Raw genomic sequence first — 20000 nt, forward strand, 5'->3', positions numbered from 1 at the left:
AATTGTATAAACTCTGTAACTTTGATCTGCACAAATCTGCTGGAAGTTTCTTTGGGCTTTCTTGTCACACAGTCCAGCCAGGGCTGTACTACTGTAGTAACTGGGCTACTGGGCACCTGGAGAGGATCTCTGAGCAGAAAGAGAAGACACATCTGGAACAACATGGAAGTGTAGAGCTCCTAAAATGTGGGTATTGGAGTTAGGTGTATACACTGTGTTAGGAAGTCTCCAGAGAATAAGTGAGTGTGCCAATCTCATAATTGCCAACCTCTGTATTACCTCTGGATGCCTACATGAGGAAATGTAGCTAATTTACATTAGCTAATTACATTATGATAATGAGAAAAATACATACCATATAGACAAACACTTAGGCAAATCTTTATCTACACTTAAATTAGCCACCAATACTCTGAAATAGGAGTATCTGTGTAACTTCTTATATTGTTTAAAATCTCTTCAAGTTACATAGAGTAGCATTCCCTTGCAGAGAAACCATGAGTTCCATGTTACAGTGTAAATGACTTGCTTTGCACAGTCTTTTATTGTCACTGGTTTGATATTTTTCCTTTTTCCAGAGCCAGAAAATGGCTCTTTCCCCCCTGATTTAGATTTTAATCTCTTTGGGGCAGAAATTATGTTTGTGTGTATTTGTACCGCAGACTTGGGTCTTGATGACTGTGATTTGTAAACATTACCACAGTATAAATAACACATTAATCATTAATTATCATTAATCATTAATTATAGTTGATACATTACTAAATCTTAAGTGGTGTCACTGTCTATCACTCTGTCTCATCCCAGAGATGAGATCAAGACATTTCCATAATCAAAACATTTGTTTGAAGTAATGGTTGCCCCAGATCCTCCTGGAACAGATTCAGAAACAGAGTTTGACATAGTATTGTAAGCTTCTTGCCTAAGGTAGCATCCATACCAAAGATCGACATATTTTGTGAAACTTCAGAAGATCAAAAATTATTAACTTAGGTAAATACACCAAGTATATGCATCTATACACAATTTGAGGCACATGAGAGTCTGTAAGAGACGGTCCGAAGATTCTCTCATTTGTCTCAAACCGTCTGAAAGACAGAGACTGAGACCCTGGATATCACAAGGGACTTGTTTTAGGGGTTCAGGCCTAGCTGAGGTGGATGTTTGCTAAGTGATTGTTTGCAGGTGGTTGCACGGTAAACTGCCCTCGTTCCTGCTGGTGAGCAAAGGCTTGCAAGACGTGGTTTGCTCCATACCCTACATCTGCCCCCTGCGCAATGGAATTCATCACAATGATCATCAGTCTCCTCTGTTTTTGGCCCTATGCCCCTCGCTTTGTAAAAAAACTATAAAATCACACCCCAAATTTACCTTCCTTTGAGATCTCCCCAATGGATAGAAGCCTCTGGGTCGTTGGATGGCTGAGTGGACTTCGATGTTGGTAGCTATAATCCTCTTACTCTCTTTTCCTTATGCTTTGCTTTCTCCTCTTTGCTCTCTATCGCATGTTAGTGCTGATGAGCACTCAATAAAGTGTGTTTTGCTGTTTAAGTCCTTGGTTTGCTGATAATCTTTTGTACTCTAAGACTGAATTAAAGAACCACATCATAAATTCCACCTTGCAGATCGTGACAGAGTCTCAGACCGCTTTGCAAACATTATTTCACTACCTGTAATGTACAAAAATATTGTCATCTCAGTTTAACTCCAGGATAAACTAACCTGCTCAGTCAGCACATTCACAAAATACAAGAAAATAAGTAAACTTGTGTGAATGATATAAGAAATTAATAAAGGCTGGACTCCACCAACTAGGTGCAGATACATTCCAATTTCTTGTATTAGCCAATGCCTTGAACACTGAATTCACTGTTACTTGACCTGAATTGATTTGATTGCCAAGGTCATGCTGGAAATCTTTGACAAAACAAAAAATAGAAACCAAATTTTCTAACTCTCACTAAGTTAGTTTCTTAATTACAGCAACTGACAGCATGATCCATAACAGCATTTAACCACATGAAGAGCACTTTAAGACAATTTCCCATCTACTAGACACAAATAATTCAAATCTCATCTAAACTGCCTAGGGTCACACAGCTTGGACTGAGAAACTGGGTTTCACTCTTGTATCCATAGAATAGATCAGCAACACAAAGTATCTACCCAATTGTGGCACAGAAGATGCAAGTCCTGCTGTCCTTCCTGAGTTCCACTGTGGTGACATGTCGCTCTATTTGGAACAGCAAGAAGAACGACACAGACTCTCGGGAGTCAAACAGGAGAATTTCTCTCCGGTTTATTACCTCAGATCTTTTTTATAGACTGATACGTGAAAGTACAGAAAAGTAAAACTCTTATTGATTAGTAAACTAACACATCACCATCATTGGTCAGTGGGGTACACCACCCCTCGACCTTCTCTTGCAAGAAAACAAGGAACAGACAAACAGCACCTGCAAGGCAGTTTTGTATCTCTGAGGATTGTTTTAATTCTGCCTTATGATTTCCCAGGCCACTTTCTCAGGCAAGACTGAGAAAGTTATGCAGCCTGCTGTGCCACAGGCACTGTGCTCCCTGCTTCACAGTTAGCATCCATAGTGACACTGTGTGTCTCGTCCTGTTGATCTTTGTCATGTGAGTTGTGTAGTCCTGACCCCTTATCCTCGAAAGAAGAGTAGGAGGTGTTCACCAGGAATGGCCAATATCTGGCTCCTGGCTGTGCTTGCAGAGAGGGAGCCTTGGATTTAATGATCCTGGGGCTGAGGATGACCACTGGAATGGGCTGTTCTTCCACCTCTTTTGCCTTTGTTCAACTGCATGACTGAGATGTCCATGCTCATGAGGTGGTTTTGGTTTCTGCCTCACCAAAGCACCTAACACTGTTTCTGAGTTAAACTACTATATGGAGGCTAGAGGGAGAACTTCAAACACAAACCTTTCTTCATGTCCTGTTGCCTGGCTCAGTGCCTTGAATATTGAGATGCCAGTTGTCAACATCAGCTTTAAATATCTGTCCCTGCCTGCTTGTTGTGTAGGGCACTCTGCTTAGCACTAGGGACCTCTCTGGAGGTGGGCACACATAATTTAGAAGCTGAATATCACAGTTCTCTGAACCTTTTTAGGGAGGGTTTTCTGAAACTGTTCAGAAACCAGATACTGTATTTCAGATGCCCCCAGTCCTGCTTTGATATATGCCATCTAGGAAGGACTTTAAAACTCAGGGAAGATACAAAACTTAACCAACAGGGGAAGCAGAAGGCACTGTGAAAGAAACAGCTGGACTAACAATCATGGATTTGGAAAACCCTAATTCATCTTACTATTATTTGCACATTAAAGCTATCTGCAGATGATGTCTCAATGCCTTATTTTCTCCTCTGCAAAAGGAAGAAGAGTGTTGGTGTGTCCTACAGGAGTACTGTGAGCTTGAATTGAAGTGTGGAGATAGGATAGGAACAAAGGTCTAATACAGACGTGACAGTCAAGTTACAAGTTGTTAAGTCAAGTTACAAGAACTGTGAACAACCTCCACCTTGGGTGAGGCTTTTTCATTTGTCCAGGCATTGTCACGTAGCAGCTGTTTACCTGCTTCTGGGAACACACTTAGAAAATCAGTTGTAAATTTTTAAGCTTTCCTGGAATAAGAATCCTCACTCGTGAGTTGTTCCTGCCTGAGCTTTTCCTTTCTGACCATCATCATTAAACACCAGTATTTGAGTCTCAGTCTTACATGTCTTCATATGTAAACTACAGTTCTGACCCACAACACCCTCAGGTTGCCTCCACATCTGGTGTCTGTAGAGTGGAAAGGTCGAGGCTTTGCCAGGAACAGCCGCTTCACAGGTGACTGACAAAAGTTCAGCAGAACATTAGGATCTGTATGAGCTTGTTTTCTTTTGCACCCTTATCAGGTGCAGTTTTCAAGTCTCTTGAATCAAGGCATAAGAGAAATGCCAATGTTTGTTCAATATTATAAATGGCACCCATCATTCAATAGATGTGTTTATGTCCTCAGAATAGATTAGGTGCAGCTGTGTGTCTGCAAGGGCTATAACTAAAATCTTAGATGTCAGACAACTGAGGAAAGAGCCAAAATAAATGTAGGGAGGGGAAGAGTAGAACAACAGTGACACTTTTCAGCTGGACAGTTAAGAGAAAGAGAATATCCAAGTACTTTTCTACCACTCTACAAGCTTGTATTTGGTAGCTTATGTTATAGAAACAAGCTTCTGGGAGAAGTGTGGTAGGAGAGACACCATTATTATAAACAGAGAGAAGGGGAGGTGTTTCATGATGGAAAAGAAGACAGAAAGGTGAGAGAGACTTTGTTTATGACGGAGAGGCCATTGGCTTGCCCTTACAGTTCATTTGGAGGAAGTCACTGAACTTTTCTTTAGTAGCAGTCATCTATTTTATAGGGTATGTTAAATTTACATGCTTATCATATTCTACAAATGTACTAGAAGATAATTAACTAATTCTAATAAACTTATGCATATTCAAATAATCTTTTTCAAAATCCACATGGGTAAAGGTCACCATTTCTGAAAAAGTAGCTGTTTGATCTAATAATGCCCTGCATCACCCCTCATTCTGACACTGAACTTAAGTGACCCTCAGATATTATTTATCTATCATTTATATAAAATCAATTTTATCCATTGTTTCTAGTACCCTACTTCAATTAAGCTCTTTTGTAGCATCATTTTCTAGTACTCACTTCATTCCTCTAGATAAATCTTAAAAATATTCTCTCTTTCTGTCACCATAAAATTGGAACATTTAGCATTTAAAATTCTGGAAAAATAAGATGATCGTTCTGGTTAGTATTGGAAATCACAGTGGCATTACAGTAGTAATAGAGCAGCAGTAGCGTGCTGGGTGCCCAAGAGCCTTCCTACTACTGGGAAGGCTGGAATAAACTAAAAATCAGTGTGCTACATTGTGCAATCTTATTTCACATGGTCTTATTCACCAGCCACTGCAGAAAGATTATAGTTTATTCCAGCCTTCCTACTACTGGGAAGGCTGGAATAAACTAAAAATCAGTGTGCTACATTGTGCAATCTTATTTCACATGGTCTTATTCACCAGCCACTGCAGAAAGATTATATCAAATGGGAAAAGTACATGACTTTATGGCTGTAAGGAAAGAGAGGATTTAAGCATAGCTGGAATTAAGGGAATGAAGCGTATGATTAAGGACATAAATGGGAAGAAATTGGAAGACCAGAATAGCACAGGCAGAAAGCAAGTGTCTAGAGAGAGAGAAGACTAGATTTAGGTGTATAGGAATAACATTCTAAAGCTGTTCACACTTGTGTTCTTCATCTGAACTACTGGTGGACAGTACAGACCTCTTTGATACATACCTGGATGGAAATCCTAATTAGTTCTGCCTATCCTTGGCAGGAGCTCTGAAACCCAGACATAAAGAGAAGATCTGGAGGAATCAAAATCTTGTTTGAACTAGGGATGTACTAGCACAGGCTGCAGCTCCAAGTTTTCAAGTCATACAATAGTTATCCCATCCAGTGCATGTTACTGTTTCTTTAACAGAATCCATATCAGTGTCAGGAAAATTAATCCACAAACACTAGAGGTTTATGTCCTAAAAGGAGACAGAGGAGTCCTTTTTTCTTTATTCGAATAAAGGGAGAGGCCATGGGGCATTCCCCTGGGGTCTCTCAAATTTTTGGAGGGCGCAAGCCTCCTTTTTATCCTAATTCCCGGCCGCTTGTCCCTTCTCCCTTTCTCCATAGGCTGAGGTACTTGAGAGGTACAGGCTTCCCGGAACGCCTGATACCGGTGGCGATACCTTCCCCCCCCCACCCCCAATCCCTTCTTAACTTTTATGGAATTCATAGTGTTCTTTCAGTGCCTCTTTGATCTTCTACTGGAATCCATCCCATTGTTTCTGTTGTCTCTCACTGATAGCTACACCTTATCAGCTGACCCACAGCTTGTTTGTAAAGACAAGCTCATCATTCCTCTCATCAGCAACCCCAAATATTTCAGCTCCCACTTCTATAAATAATAGAAGAATCACTTAGAGATCATATAGCCTCCTTTATATTTAACTAGTTGCCATAGCATCTCTCCTGCAAAACTGTGATAGCTGTAGCTTCCTAAATGATTTTTAACCCTTGTCAACCATGTTTCTTCCCTTAGAGAAAAGAAGTAAGGATAGAAAATTAAGCTTCAAATAGTTTCCTTGAAGCATAGTTAAGATTATCTGATAAAGTCACATCTTTTTAGAAAGAAGCAAGTCAGAAAAATACAAATTTCTGAGCACTAGAAAAGAAGACTTAAAGCACATGTTCAGGCAACCTTTACCCTGCCTGGCTTGTGCACCCTGGCTCTGGGAATAGCTCCCATATCGAAGGGTGGCTACACCTGCCCTGCAGCCAAATTCCTGACACACCTCACCCCCAGAACACCAGATCACTCACATTTGATAAACCCTTTGCTCCTCTTTAGTAGTTTCTCTGCCTTTATGTGTTTGTCACATCCAACCCTACACTCACCTGCCATTAAGCCAATGCACAGAGAGCTGTTGGCATCCTTGCTTATGGGACCGATTCAATGCAGTGCTTAAATGAGGTGTGTGAAGCTCTTGAAGCTACAGGAAGCCCTCCTTTGTTCAAATGAAAGACCTGGCAAGGAATTTTTTCCTCCATTTACAGGTGGGAATGGTCCACCCATATCAGCTTTTAATATGAATTACAGCTTTGCTGAACTGCTGTGACTAATCCTTCTGGCTAATCATGCTTTGCACAGGCAAGGTAGCTGGATGATATGCATTTCATTCCAGTGCTATTGACAGGAAAGCGTGAGTGTCAAGGTTTCAGAGATATGTCCTTTAAGCCATTATTTCCCATATTTTCAGATGTAAGTGTTAGACCTTAAGCTGATGTGAAGGGCATAAAATACCAGGGACATTTTTAACTCTGCATTAATGATACTTTTTCTCAGTGACTATAAGATCTATCAATGAATTTAGGAACACCCCCAATGTGGGAGCCTTCTCCCACTCTAGAAATACTGAAAAGAGGCAGAAAGCTGAGATGGGACACGTTAAATTATCGAAGGTTCATCCTTGTGATTGCAAGGATTAAAAGGAGGAACTCAGAACACCCTTTGAACTAGATGTACACAGTTAATTTGAATTAACAAGGTTTGAGGCAAAGGATATTATTTTTCTGCTATTATCTTTTTAATAAAAATACCCAATCCCCAGTACATGGCAAACCATTTCTCAGCACTATTGCCTGGAAAAGAGTGCTCAATCATTTGTCTCATAAAAGTATGCATCAGTTTTATATAAATGTTTTTTAATGTGTTTCGTGATTCAAAAGATGATGAAATACAAAAGAGGATTAAATGCACCTCATTTATGTCAGCCCACTATTTAAAGTTCACCCTGCTTTGGAAGAAATTGCTTTTAAGTCATAGGAAAAGTTGTTGCTGCTGGAGATGAATAGATCACATGAACACAGCTCGAGGTGTGGTGAAAGGAAGAGCGAGTTTATTTCTTCTCCCAGGATTTATAGGTTTCTGACCATGGCCAGGGATTGGATGGTCAGGATAACACTTTCCCAACCACACTGGCCGTGAGAGATGTCCATCACAAGACATGTATCAGAAAGAATGTACACATCTCTGTGTTTACAGTTACTGTCCTGGGAAAGTCTTTAGAAAACTATGTCAGCAAGCTCAGAAGCTGAGTTTTCAGGGCAACAAATGGTAGTTTTAGTTTCCTCTGTATTATGTCAGTAAGTACTTTGGAAGTTCTGAGAGCTACAGAAGTAAGTTAAGTCAACTGCTCAGAAAAATAAAAATAGCCTCATGTTCTGCTGTGTATCCATCACCTGGCTGCTTGTTGTGGGACCCTTTTTTATGAGTCACTGAGAGCAGGACAGTTTGCTCAGCTGAATGATCTACCAGAGCTCAGGCTGTTGTTGAGCCTGTGTGTTATAGGCAATGTGATGCAACCAGATTTTTGCATATTACTGGGGTATAAATGTGCTCTACAAATACATAAAAGCGAACAGACATGGTGTTTTCCCTGTGGTCACTTTGGTTATTTACAATAGCAGATGTCAGCCTCTTGAACAACTAAGATACTGTTATAAATGCAAAGGCAAATTTGGGTTAAATAAAAGAACAATTTATTATAAAACAATTTTTATAAAAAAATAAACAATGAGGAAAAACCACAATAAAATAAACAGCGCAGCGCTGGGTGGACAGGGGTCTATACCCAAAGGTATAGGTGTTCCAAAATCCACGAAGGAGGGTAGACTGTCCGGGGTTTTTATAGGGATTTTGTGTCCTGAGGCCAAATTCCAGGCAGGCACCATTCACCAAGGGTCCTTGATTGTTGGATGAATTGATTTCCTGGCGTTGGAGAATAGAGTCAAATAGACGTCCGGGCAGAGTCTCCTCATATGTAAAGAAGTTCTGAGTGTTCCTTGATTTCATTTTGGTTCAGGCCATCTGGATGGGATGGTTGGATCCGGGTTGGAGCTGATGGATATCTCGGCTGGACTTTTTTTTTTCCCTTTGTCTGCCTGATTGCTTCCCCAACAGTGGCCTGCAAGGCGGGGTGTTCAGGTTCGGTGATGAGTATCTCGTCCGAGCCCTTCCCTGTCAGCCTGATGGCCCCGTGTCCTGTTCATTCTTTTCCGTTATCTCTCGAATGGGAATTCGCAACTAGATCTGGGAAGGACTTGTGGGCCACACTGTACTTTATATTTTATATTATTATCGCTACAAATATATTTATTTAGCTCTCTACGAATTTTTATAAGTTAATTTATCACAATACCAAGTAAATTTAGAAATGGCTTGTATTTATTTTTTTATGTCTGTCAGGGATGCAGGTAGTATTGAGAAGTGGTGGTATTGAGAAGAATGGTACCTACCATTAATGGGCACTAATCAGCATTGCCATTTCCAAGCAAAGTCTGCTATATGACAGTAATATCCCTCCTGAACTGTGCTCCTGGCATTTCAGATTTTCATTAACACTTAAGAGAACTTTTGAGTCTGCATTTGTCTTCTAGCTTTTGTGGGCATCTAACAAACAGGGGGAAAAAAAATCTAAGATTATCATGTGGAAATTGCTAAGGAAGTAATAGAAATATGTTCTCAGTAAATATATGTTTGACATTAGAGCAAAGGACCAGGAGCCAGGTGTCCAGGGTTTTATTCTCTGATCTGTTATTAATACCGAGCATCCTTGAATGAACCCCCTGCCAAGCTCCTTGGATGAGCCCCTGAAAGCACTGCCTTCCATTTACATTTTCCTCTCTTCCTCCACTGAGGGTGCATCTAAGTCTGATACATGGAATGGATTATTCCCAGTATGGTTCTATAAGATCCATTGAGGAAAAGGACTAAACCAATTATGCACATGGATAGAAAAGAAATACATGCATGTCCACACAACTTTGCTTCTTTGCCCACCCCCTGTCCAATACAATAAAGAAGCAACACTCACAACAGACCCCTACAGACAATAAAACCATTCAAAGCAACTCTGAACATACTACAAGGTTATCAGAACTCACAATTTCTTTCCTATTTATTATGTTACAAAGGAAAATTACATTTTAAAGCACTGCAGAGAGTTGTTCAGCAACTGAAGTACTTCAAGAGATTAAATTCTAATATATCTTAATATCATAAAATATATACTTCATGACTTCATTTTAAGGACTCCTCTGCTAGTATCAAAACAGAAAGTACAGCTGTTTTCCCAACTTTCTCCTTGGTAAGTGGAGGACAATAAGAGCCTGCTTGACTGCTATAAACTTTCCATCTGAGATTCTGGGGCGTATCTGGATGCCAGACAATACAAAACTTTTTTCAGAGCTGGACTGGTCCAGATTTTGTTCAGTCAAACCAGGGGAAAAAAAGAAAAAAAAAAAAAAGAAAAAAAAGGTGAAAAAAATTGTCTGTTTGGCTGTTTTGAATTACAGTACCTGTCTACCTGTCTTCATCTTTGCTCCCCAGCTAAGGAAATATTGACCTGCAGAAATAATTCCCTACCAGATTGAATCTACACAGGGAAAAATTGAAATTTCTCTTTTCTGAATGCATTTTTATAATGTATCATTACATTACAGAAAGAGTTCCATAGGTTTAAGTAGGAGATAAATTGATTGCCCTAAGATGAATTTTTTCAGCTGGATTTTAGGGAAGTTGAACAAGGGAATTGTTACAATCTCTTCTGTGATAAATTCATAATCATGAATTCATCAAAACATTTTATCTAACACTTTCCAGCACCAAACATTTGAATCCAAAGAAAGACTAAATTTTTTGTGGATGAAGTGGACAAAGAGAGCTTCAAGCATCAAAGAGTCCACAGCAGCAACTTTCCAACTTATTAGCACAAAGTCTTTATGAAAGAGTCAAAAGGGAATAAATGTGGCTTCCTAACATTTCATGGTGACATCTCTTCACAAACTGTGGCTGACATCTATCCCTCTTCCTCCAGGTTTGCTCCAGTGCTATTTTGTTAGACCATGCACTGGTTTCCAAGTTATGATCTACCTCTCATGGCTCTTTTGTATCTATTTTATGTGGGTAGGCGCACCTAAACCAAGAAAGACCTTCAGTGCACTTTCTGCTAATAGTGCGTTTGATCACAGATCACAAAGCCTACATGACAGCGTGAGTTTGGACTTGATTCATTCCCAGTGAGCTGAAGTTGAAAGCAGTCCACTGAAAGCAATAAAATTTGGAGGCTTGCTTTGGGTTCTGTAGTCAGTGGCTTCATCTCTGTGGTTTTATTTGCAACCAAATTTTAATTTATCTCACAAAGCACAGTGTTTTCCCAACTGTAGTGTAAATTTCATGTAGCAGTCTTAGAAAGCTTTACAGAGTAGCTTCCACTTTTATATCTCTCTCAAATCCTTCTTCACTCCCAAAACAGAGAAAAGAGGTCAATTACCTTCTTTTACTAGAAGAAAGACAGAGTCTGTGATTATACTAGGCATGCTCCGGTAGATGGTAAGAGCTAAAGCAGGTCTTCATTTCCTACCACAGCTAACTTGATTCCTGAAGTGATGGTGGTGTGTGGGGAAGGGGACTCCACAGTGGCAGTGGCAATGTTAGGAATGCAGGAATCTGGGAACACAGGAGAAACTTTGGATTTTTTATTACAAATGTGCAGTTTCCAGATGTTCCACTTATCCATATCTTAATAAGGTATATATTGCCTGCATTTCTGTTTCAAAATATTTAAAAAGTTTTTTTTCCTTTTCTTTCAAAATGCCTACAAACCCTCCTTCTTCCCCTCTATGTCTGTGCTGGGCTGGGTAAATATGCTCCTGTCCCCACAGCTCTGGGCTATGGCAGTGACTGACATGGAGTTGGAACTGCCAGACCTTTTTCAGAGCTCCAGGACTGAGAGTCAGCAGGGAAGTGTCTGGCAGTGACAGCACAGCATTCAGCTGTGCAATACTCCTACCCTCCTAATGTATTTCACACTCAGCAGAATGAATTGCTTTGGTCTTCTCATTTCTTGTTCTTTCAGCAAAGAAAACTTCTTCCCCCCATTTCCTTGACAAAAACTCTTGCCAAACTCTTGCTCCAAACTAATTGCAACCTTTCTGATGCCTTGTTACTGCCCACATCTTGGGCTGCATTAAAAAAAAAAAAAGGCAGCTCAAGTGTTTCTGTTTCTGTTCCAACCAAACTAAAATCAAAACATTCTATTCAAGGGTTAACCTGTCTTATGTATCACTTTTTTCTTACTCTGAATTAACTGGAACTGAACCATTTCTTTGCTGTAACTGACATATCTGTCTGACAAATTTTTATCTTTCTGCATGGTTAGTTGTCATGAATAGAGAAGAATTTGCTCATATTCATTCACAGATCAACATTATTTGTTGACTTACGTTTTACTTCCCCAATTACCTTAATTTGATTTAACAATGCACTTCATGCAGTTCTGTCCCTTCCTATGTGCTGCCACTACACACTATGTGGCTGTGCCACACAGACAGTCAGGCCAGTCAGCTGAAGAAGAAGAAACAAAAGCTTTTTATTGATAAAACTTATTTTAAACTAATTTTTGAGCAGGAACACTTCTCATATGAGCATCCCCTCATGATCATCACTGTGGCCCATAGAACGGGCAGAGGTAGGGCTGCCCTCTGCTTTCAGTGCAGTTGTTCTGGGAATGGGGAATTGCATTTTCAAGATCTATATTAACTTTTTTATCTGCTATTTGCTACAAATTTACTTTGTTTCCATTAAACTACTTGAATCTGCTAGTCAGAATTTTCATGGGAAGCAAAAGGGAAGGTATACAAGCTCAGAAGAAAGACTGAAAGATGAAATCACGCTTCTGCTCATACAGATGCCATTAAAACAGAATTAGAAAAAACAGGGGAAGAAATTTAAAGAAAAAAAAAGGAAAATTAATCCTTTGGGTCTTCTGGTTTATTAAAATCAGCTAATTAGTTTATATGCATTAGGTACAACTCCATTAGGGAGATTGTCAGTATAACTATCTGGTATAATTATATTAATGGTTTAAATAAATTTAAATGTTAAAATGAAAGGCTAAAGCATATTTTTCCTCTACTACTCCAAGTTTACTTTTACCCTGTAAGAGCATATGCAGCCAAAATAATCTTAGTTCAATTTACATCATGTGATAGAAAACTGTCATTGTCACCTTTTAAATCATAGTAGTTTGTTTAATAGCCTTAGTACTTGCCTTAGGTAAAACAGATTAAATACTTTCTTTATGTTAGTCCTTGAAGACAGCATAGGAATATTATATGATTTCAAGCAGAAGAAAACAGCTCCTCTGAGAGGAATGAAAATGTAAGCCTGGAAAATTTCACTGGAAAATTTGAGGACAAATGAGTATGGCAGACAAAACTCAGGAGGAGATGGGTTTTTTCTCCTCCTCTTCTTTGACTCAACATCCATCTTAACCCTGTAGTTCCCATGGAGCTAAAGCCTACAAAACAGGCTCTGATTGTCTTTCTCTATCTGGAGTGTTAGGAGTTAAGTTCTTGAAGTTGGTACAGTACCTTTGCTTCTGGAGACACAGGACTCATGGAAGTATTATCACTTCAAAGGGATCAGCAGCTCAAAAAAAGGATGAGCTGAAATGACATGAGGCTGTGAGGTGAATCTGCACTTATCTGAGTGAACAAAGGCAGATGTTATTCAGACTCATCTCAGATTATTACATTTATAAGGCACAAAACCCTGAGTAGCCAGGCTCTTCATTTCAGTTCAGAGTTTGTTTCCAATGGCTGTTTCCATAAATTTGCAATTTACAGAAGGTAAAGCAGGTATTCAATGCAATTGCATGAGGTTTAACTCATTCCAACAGCTCAGTCTCCTGAGGGCTTTTTTCCACAAATGTCTTCAATTGCCTTAAGGAAATTTACACATTGTAATTACAGATGCACTGCACAAGTGTAAAGAGGGAGCTACACTAGCACTGATTCACAATTTTCCAGATTAAAATTTAGACATTTTGGTCTATCCTAGACAGGTTATGAATACTTTAACCAAACATGCAATATATTGTTTTTTACCAGACAAACGTTTAGGCCCTAAATATAGCTGCCTGACACCAATATAAACTTTAGTGCTTCTCAAGCCAAAATCAACTGTGCAGCACTTTCATTTGATATCTTCATATCTGTGATAAGGTGTGGGGAAATGTTGTTTGCCTTGACTATACAAATACAGTAAAGGCTGCAAAGCTCCCTATTACTAAAAAGCTATTGCTCATTAAACTGCCTTTTCTTCAATGTAATGCTTATTATCCTGGTGAGATTTTTTTGCTTCAGTGTAGATAAGGTTTTATCATCCATCTTGAGTGCCAAATGTCGCGGCAATTGCAATTAACCCTTTGCTGGCTGAAGGCAGCTGCAGGGTGTGTCCCTACAATTTCCAATTTTTCATAAGGATAAAAGCTGGAGAAGGAAATGAGTCTCTTTGCCCATAAGCGATAACAAACATGGAAGAGGAATGCTGTTCATTTGGTGCAGCTGGAAAGAATGAAGATGATCATCTTCCTTTATTCCTTTCAAGAATTCAGACTGCTGTTACGTAACAAGAAAACTATGCTAATAATTTTCCACATAAGTAAGCAAGCATTTCACCACTGATGCTGCAATGGGCTTCTCTATTGCTGCCAAGTTGCACAGGTAATGAATAAAGCTTGTACAGTGATTCCAGATCTGCAGACAAACTTTTTGCTTAACTATGCTCTAGTGATTAAAACATTTGAAGATGCTTAGCAGAGGACTCTTCAGTTATGGCAATATTTTTGTTTAACAGAATAACATAACTTATATGTTTTAGGTTTAAAACAAGATCCATTCCTAGGCTATATTCTTTCTCGACAGTCCTATTTACACCACTAGATGTAAAACTTGAGTTTCTTCCCTTCAGGATGTGATTCCCAGAAGTAATGTTTTCAGGTTCTTTACTCAACTTTCTACTTGCACTGGACGTAGGGACCTGGGGCTGGGAGGTGCTCCCAGTGTCAGGGCAGCTGGACATTGTTCTTTGTGGGTTCAGCCCTTGCCACTCGTAGTGACACTAGGGTGTCTCTAGACAGGAAGGTGTGGGTGGTCCCAGGGCTGCTCCACCTGCTCTCTAAGCTACCAGGACACAAGCCAGTTCTGGCACAGAGGTGACAGCCTTAGCGTGGTAATCACATCTGAGCTCAGATGTTCTGCTCTCAGCAAGGGCAGGACTGTGCTAACATGTCTGCTTTGTTTCTGGTTTAGGTCTTGTTATAAATGCAATGGCAAAATAGGGTTAATATAAAAAGCGATTTATTATAAAACAATTTCAATCACAAACAACGAGAGAAAAAACCACAATAAAATAAATCAGCACAGCGCTGGGTGGACAGGGGTCTATACCCAGAGGTACAGATTTACCCAAATCCACGAAGGAGGGTAGACTGTCCGGGGTTTTTATAGGGATTTTGTGTCCTGAGGCTAAAACTCCAAGCAGTTACTGTTCAACAAAGAGTCTAGATGGTTGGTTGAATGAATTTCCTGGAACTGTGGAACTGAATCAATAGACGACTGGGCAGAGTCCTTTCGCATGTGAAAGGTTCTGAGTGCTTCCTGATTGTATCTTTGGTTGGACTCTCAGGGTGGAGTGTCCAGGTGTGGTGTGGAGCCGATGGGCATCTCAGGCTGGCTCCTCTCATTGTTTAGCCTGATTGTCTGTGTCCTGCTCTTTCTTTCAGGCTGATAAACGTCGCCTAGGGTCGTTACCGCCTGAATGGGTAATTACTGCTGGGGAGAAATCCTTAGGCCACACTATATTTTATATAATTGTTACAAATACAGTTATATACTTATTTATTCTTTCACGAATTTTTATCCAAGGTTACATTTATCACAGTCTTGCCTCACCTGTTTCAGAAGACAGGTGTCTGCTAGGGAGGGCAGGAGCCTTCCCTGGAATGAAAAGATACCTCCCTCCGAATTATTATAATTCTGAAATCAAGGGTTCTCAGGCAGAGATCTGGGGATAGGAATAACAGTTCTTTACTAGTATGTATAACGAGGCAAACAACAATAATTACAGCGTTAGCAAGAAAACAGAATCAGGGACCCTGTGACAGCTCTCTCGGCTGAGACGGGAAGGGATGGAGGAGAGGCATTACTTCACAAACCCCCTCGGGCAGTCAGTCCCGGTGCTCCTGCAGGGCTCTGAGGAACAGTCGGCTGGAACAGCAGGGATGAGCAGAGATCCTGGGCCGGTGGATGAGGTGCATCAGCAGCTCCGCGGCGGTGCCTGGCACTGTCACACGTCCCAGCAGGACAGGGGGTGCGAGGCCACCAACGAAGAGGGGAAAAGGAGAAGAAAAGCAGCTCCATCTGGGTGATGGTGAAATTCCCTTCTCCCCACCGCAACAGCTCTGCGCGCTCAAAGTGTCCTTCTCTGAAGCTGAAGCCCGCCAAACTGTCCCCGCCCTCCGCATTTTCCTGCCCCTTCCCTTGCTGTGCCCCGGCTGAACTCTTTGTGTTCTTCAACTACCCACCAAGTACCCGCAGTTATGTTTTCCCCGCAACTAATGGGTAAAAATTCCACAGGTAACTAAAAGAACTAAAAGAAGGACACCTAACCCCCAACAGGTCTGGCAGCCAGAGGAGGCCATGGGGTTAGCAGATGTGTGGATGTCTGCACTGGAATGAAGCTGTGCTTCAGTTTCATGTCTAATAATAAAGGATTCTGTTTCAGAGGGACCTGGGAAGATTGGCAGAGTTATTTTGGGTTGGGCCAGACAGTGACTTTACTCCTATCTACAACATGAAGACCATGAGCATGGAAAAGCAGTGGTGTGGGGCAATGCAACTTGTGAGCAAGTCATATTGGAACCACTGTCAGGAGACTGAGACATAGAAGGAAGAGTCTAACAGTGAGTTATGGGAGTGCCAGTGGAATTTCCAAAGGTATTTTAATGGAGGTCCTGAAGAAAAGGACCATTGTAGGCAGAAAAAAGTGCTAATCATGAAACGTTTTTTTGTCACTCCAGAAGATAAAGCAGCAATTAAGTTTCAGGAACCCAAGATATCCCTTATGTTATAAATGCAATGGCAAAATAGGGTTAATAAAAAAGCGATTTATTATAAAATAATTTCAAGCACCAGCAACGAGAGAAAAAAAACACAATAAAATAGATCAGCGCAGCGCCGGGTGGACAGGGGTCTGTACCCAGAGGTACCGAGTTCCCAAATCCACGAAGTAGGCACTGCAGTCCGGGGTTCTTATAGGGGTTTTCGTATCCTGGGGCAAAATCCGGAGTAAGCACCATCCAACAAAAGAGTTTGAATAGACTTCCCGGATCCGTTGAGCTGAGTCAATGGTCGGTGGAGCAGAGTCCTTTCACATGCGAGAGGCTCTGAGTGTCCTCCGATTGCATTTCCCAGAATGGAGTGTCCAGTTTGGGTGCGGGAGCAGATGGATATCTCGACGGAGCAGAGTCCTTTTCACATGCGAGAGGCTCTGAGTGTCCTCCGATTGCATTTCCCAGAATGGAGTGTCCAGTTTGGGTGCGGGAGCAGATGGATATCTCGACGGAGCAGAGTCCTTTTCACATGCGAAATGGCTCCGAGTGTTCTCTGATTGCACCTACCGGGGTGAAGTGGCCAGTTTGGGTGCGGAGGAGATGGATATCTCGACGGGGCCACTCTCATTGTCTGGTTTGATTGCTTGTGTCCTGCTTTTTATTTTGTGTTGATAAGCGTTGCTGCCGGTCGTTACTGCCCGACTCGGGAAGGTATCTCTGGATTATTTTACATTTTGCATCTTTACAGTATTACAAATATAACATATAATTCTTTATTCTCTTTCACGAATTTTTATCCAATGTTATATTTATCACACTTACATATTGTGAAGGGCTAAAGATGTAAAAAAAAACCACATGGGGAAAAGTTGATGGACTCTGTTATTCTATTTAACATGCAAAACTCCCTTCATTTGTGGATAATAACCTTGGTTCAGTACCTCTGTAGCTCCAGACAATGCTGATCCAAAAAACTCTACATGCCATCTGCTCCACACCCCACCATGGGCCACAGAGCTTTCTACCATATTCCAAAACAAACTTCTGTAGGGAAGACGGCAACAGAAACTGTGCTTTAGGAAGACATCAGGGTATCAAAGACAGTTCTTAGTGCACTGCATCATTGCCCTGTAAGGGATATATTAGATAAAGAATATGCAGAAGATTTAGGAGTGTGGCCCTACATTACAGGGGAAGACAAAATAAATTAGTTAGTTAGTTATATTAAAAACGAGATTCACTTAATAAATTATAAAAAGTTTAATATAAACAAAAGACAATTAGGAGACAAAAGAAATAAAGCAAAGGGTTAAAACAGCCGGGTGCCCTGGCGGGTTGCCAGGAACACCCCTGGTATCTTGGGAACACTCTTTTTATCCCCTCCTGCTATGATGGTTTAATGCATATTCAAAGCATGTCTCCTCCCTGGTTCCGCCTTCTTAAAACATGCTTTTGCACAGTTTTATTTTCTGCTGGTCAGCATTTTTTTGCTGGTCATCATTATTCTAGCTGGTCAGCATTATTTTGGAGTTTGGCTTCCTTTCTTTTGCAAATAGCCAGTGTTGATAACAGTCCCGGGCCTCTCATCCTTCCTTTGAGGGCAGCTGGGCTTCATATCTTCTGCTGATAACAATTTGGGCTCTATTGTTCTCCTGATAAACAGCTTGGGCCCCACTGTCTTTGCCCTCTGGGGTTTCCTTGCCCTGTACCTAGGAAATTCTTTTAAGCTTAAAACTTGTTAGCAAGAAAAAAGTACATACATAGCTAAAAAGTATTTAACATATAATATTCATCTGCGAAAGCCAATATCACAATACAAATTTATAACAGTTAGTTAGTTAGTTAGTTAGTTAGTTAGTTCTTGGCAGGTTGATCCAAGGGAATGTTCTTTCCCTACTCCATGTTTGGTGATGAACAGATCTTAGTCAGATGTTGGGGGAATTCGGCTTTTCCAGTGCCAGTATTACTGGGAGTAATAGGGCATGCCAATGGCCATCTGGCCAAACTGGGAGGTGCCAGTAGAATCAGACTTCCCACAGCCAAGTGACAGGAATGGGGAAAATTCTGAAATGGGAAAACAGAGCTGTCATGCACCTCTCTGACATATGGGGAGAACTCAGGGAAAATGCAGAATTTTCCATCATCTGCAGACTTTTGAAGCATATGAAACAGGATAAACCTTTTGCTCTGCCTACAACTGTTTGGCAAAATGGGACAGTGTTGTTAGTGCTAGTGTAATGCAACTCTGTATCATGGTATAGCCCTTAAAACAAGGCATGTTTTTTCCCTCAAGACCTTTGCCTGACAGACAGTCTTACTATAACAGGAATAGCCCACATCTTTTCCTTATCTCCCCTGAGGCAGCATGGCCAGCCAGTAGTTCAGCACTGACCCCACCTTCAGGTGGGACTGGGTGTTGTTTCAGTGGCACCATCTGCCCAGGCTGCACTGCCACACTACAGGCACTTCAGCAATGAATCCATCTGTCTGGGTTGCTCTTGCCCTGATCCCTTCCATCTCCAGATGCTCCTTCATACCAGCCCCTCCACAACCATTCATTGGTGAAGGGAGGAATGCACCCATTTGAAACTCTTATCCATTCAGTGGTCTAGCTCATGGCATGGCCCCACAAATAGTTTTGTCAGCATGAGAGAGGGGCCAGTCTGCAGAGGTGTGGGGATGGTGGTCCCTGAACTGTAACAGGGTAGGGCCATTTTTACCTGGTACAGGTGAGGATGGTTCAGCACTCTGTTACCAGAGTTCTTATCCCGATCTACGATCATCTCTGTGTTCCTGTTTCTTCCAACTACCTGAGGAAGAGGCGGAAAGAAATTGCTAATGTTCATCTTGTCAGTAGGTACAAATTTGTAAGAAAGAGGCAAAGACTTATCAAGGATCTCTCACATATTATTGATTACTAAATTTTTTATGACTATAAATAGCCTAAACTGCCACTACCAGGTTGAGAATAATCTTGCATTTTCTTACAGAAGGCATGAGTTTGCTGACAGTTTTATGTGGAGGGTTTGGAGGGTTTCATTACATATGGGCTGAAGTAGAATGCAAGAAAAATTAAATAATCTTATGTGAGTGTGAGACTGGGAAGGGAATAGCAAGCTCTAAACAAAAAGGTGTATCATTTTGACAAATACTGCGATGCTGCGGAAATTTAGTTAAACACTGAAAATCTGCATAAGGACATTCAGACACTGCCTTATGTCTTGTTTTCTCTGGATGTATGCCACAGAAGACAGATATAAACTAAAACTACATTTGCCAGTACTGGAAGTTGGAATGATATAAGACACAAGATCATCACAACTTCAGTTTAAAATAGCAAATCTTTGAAAGATACATGCTTTAATTCTCATGTGTATCAGGAAACTGTATCTTCATGTGGGATCTGATT

General features: G+C 40.8%; 1 protein-coding gene across 2 annotated transcripts in view; it reads right to left on the reverse strand.

Annotated features, from left to right (window-relative positions):
• Window positions 1-16667: 16667 nt before the first annotated feature.
• Window positions 16668-20000, reverse strand: part of LOC102101061 (potassium channel subfamily K member 17) — a 58462-nt gene continuing 55129 nt past the window's right edge. Inside the window, exons 7-8 of one of the 2 annotated variants that reach the window (XR_015772099.1) lie at window positions 19312-19401; window positions 16668-17719 (exon numbers count right to left, since the gene is read on the reverse strand). The gene's annotated coding sequence lies outside the window, so the exon portion shown is untranslated. Of the gene's footprint in view, window positions 17720-17978; window positions 18656-19311; window positions 19402-20000 lie in introns of those variants that run through there. The other variant, XR_015772100.1, reaches the window with a different exon arrangement.

Source organism: Pseudopodoces humilis, chromosome 3 (genome assembly GCF_049639895.1).
Source record: "Pseudopodoces humilis isolate 2021_Gansu_Grassland_sample_001 chromosome 3, ASM4963989v1, whole genome shotgun sequence".
NCBI classification, from domain to species: domain Eukaryota; kingdom Metazoa; phylum Chordata; class Aves; order Passeriformes; family Paridae; genus Pseudopodoces; species Pseudopodoces humilis.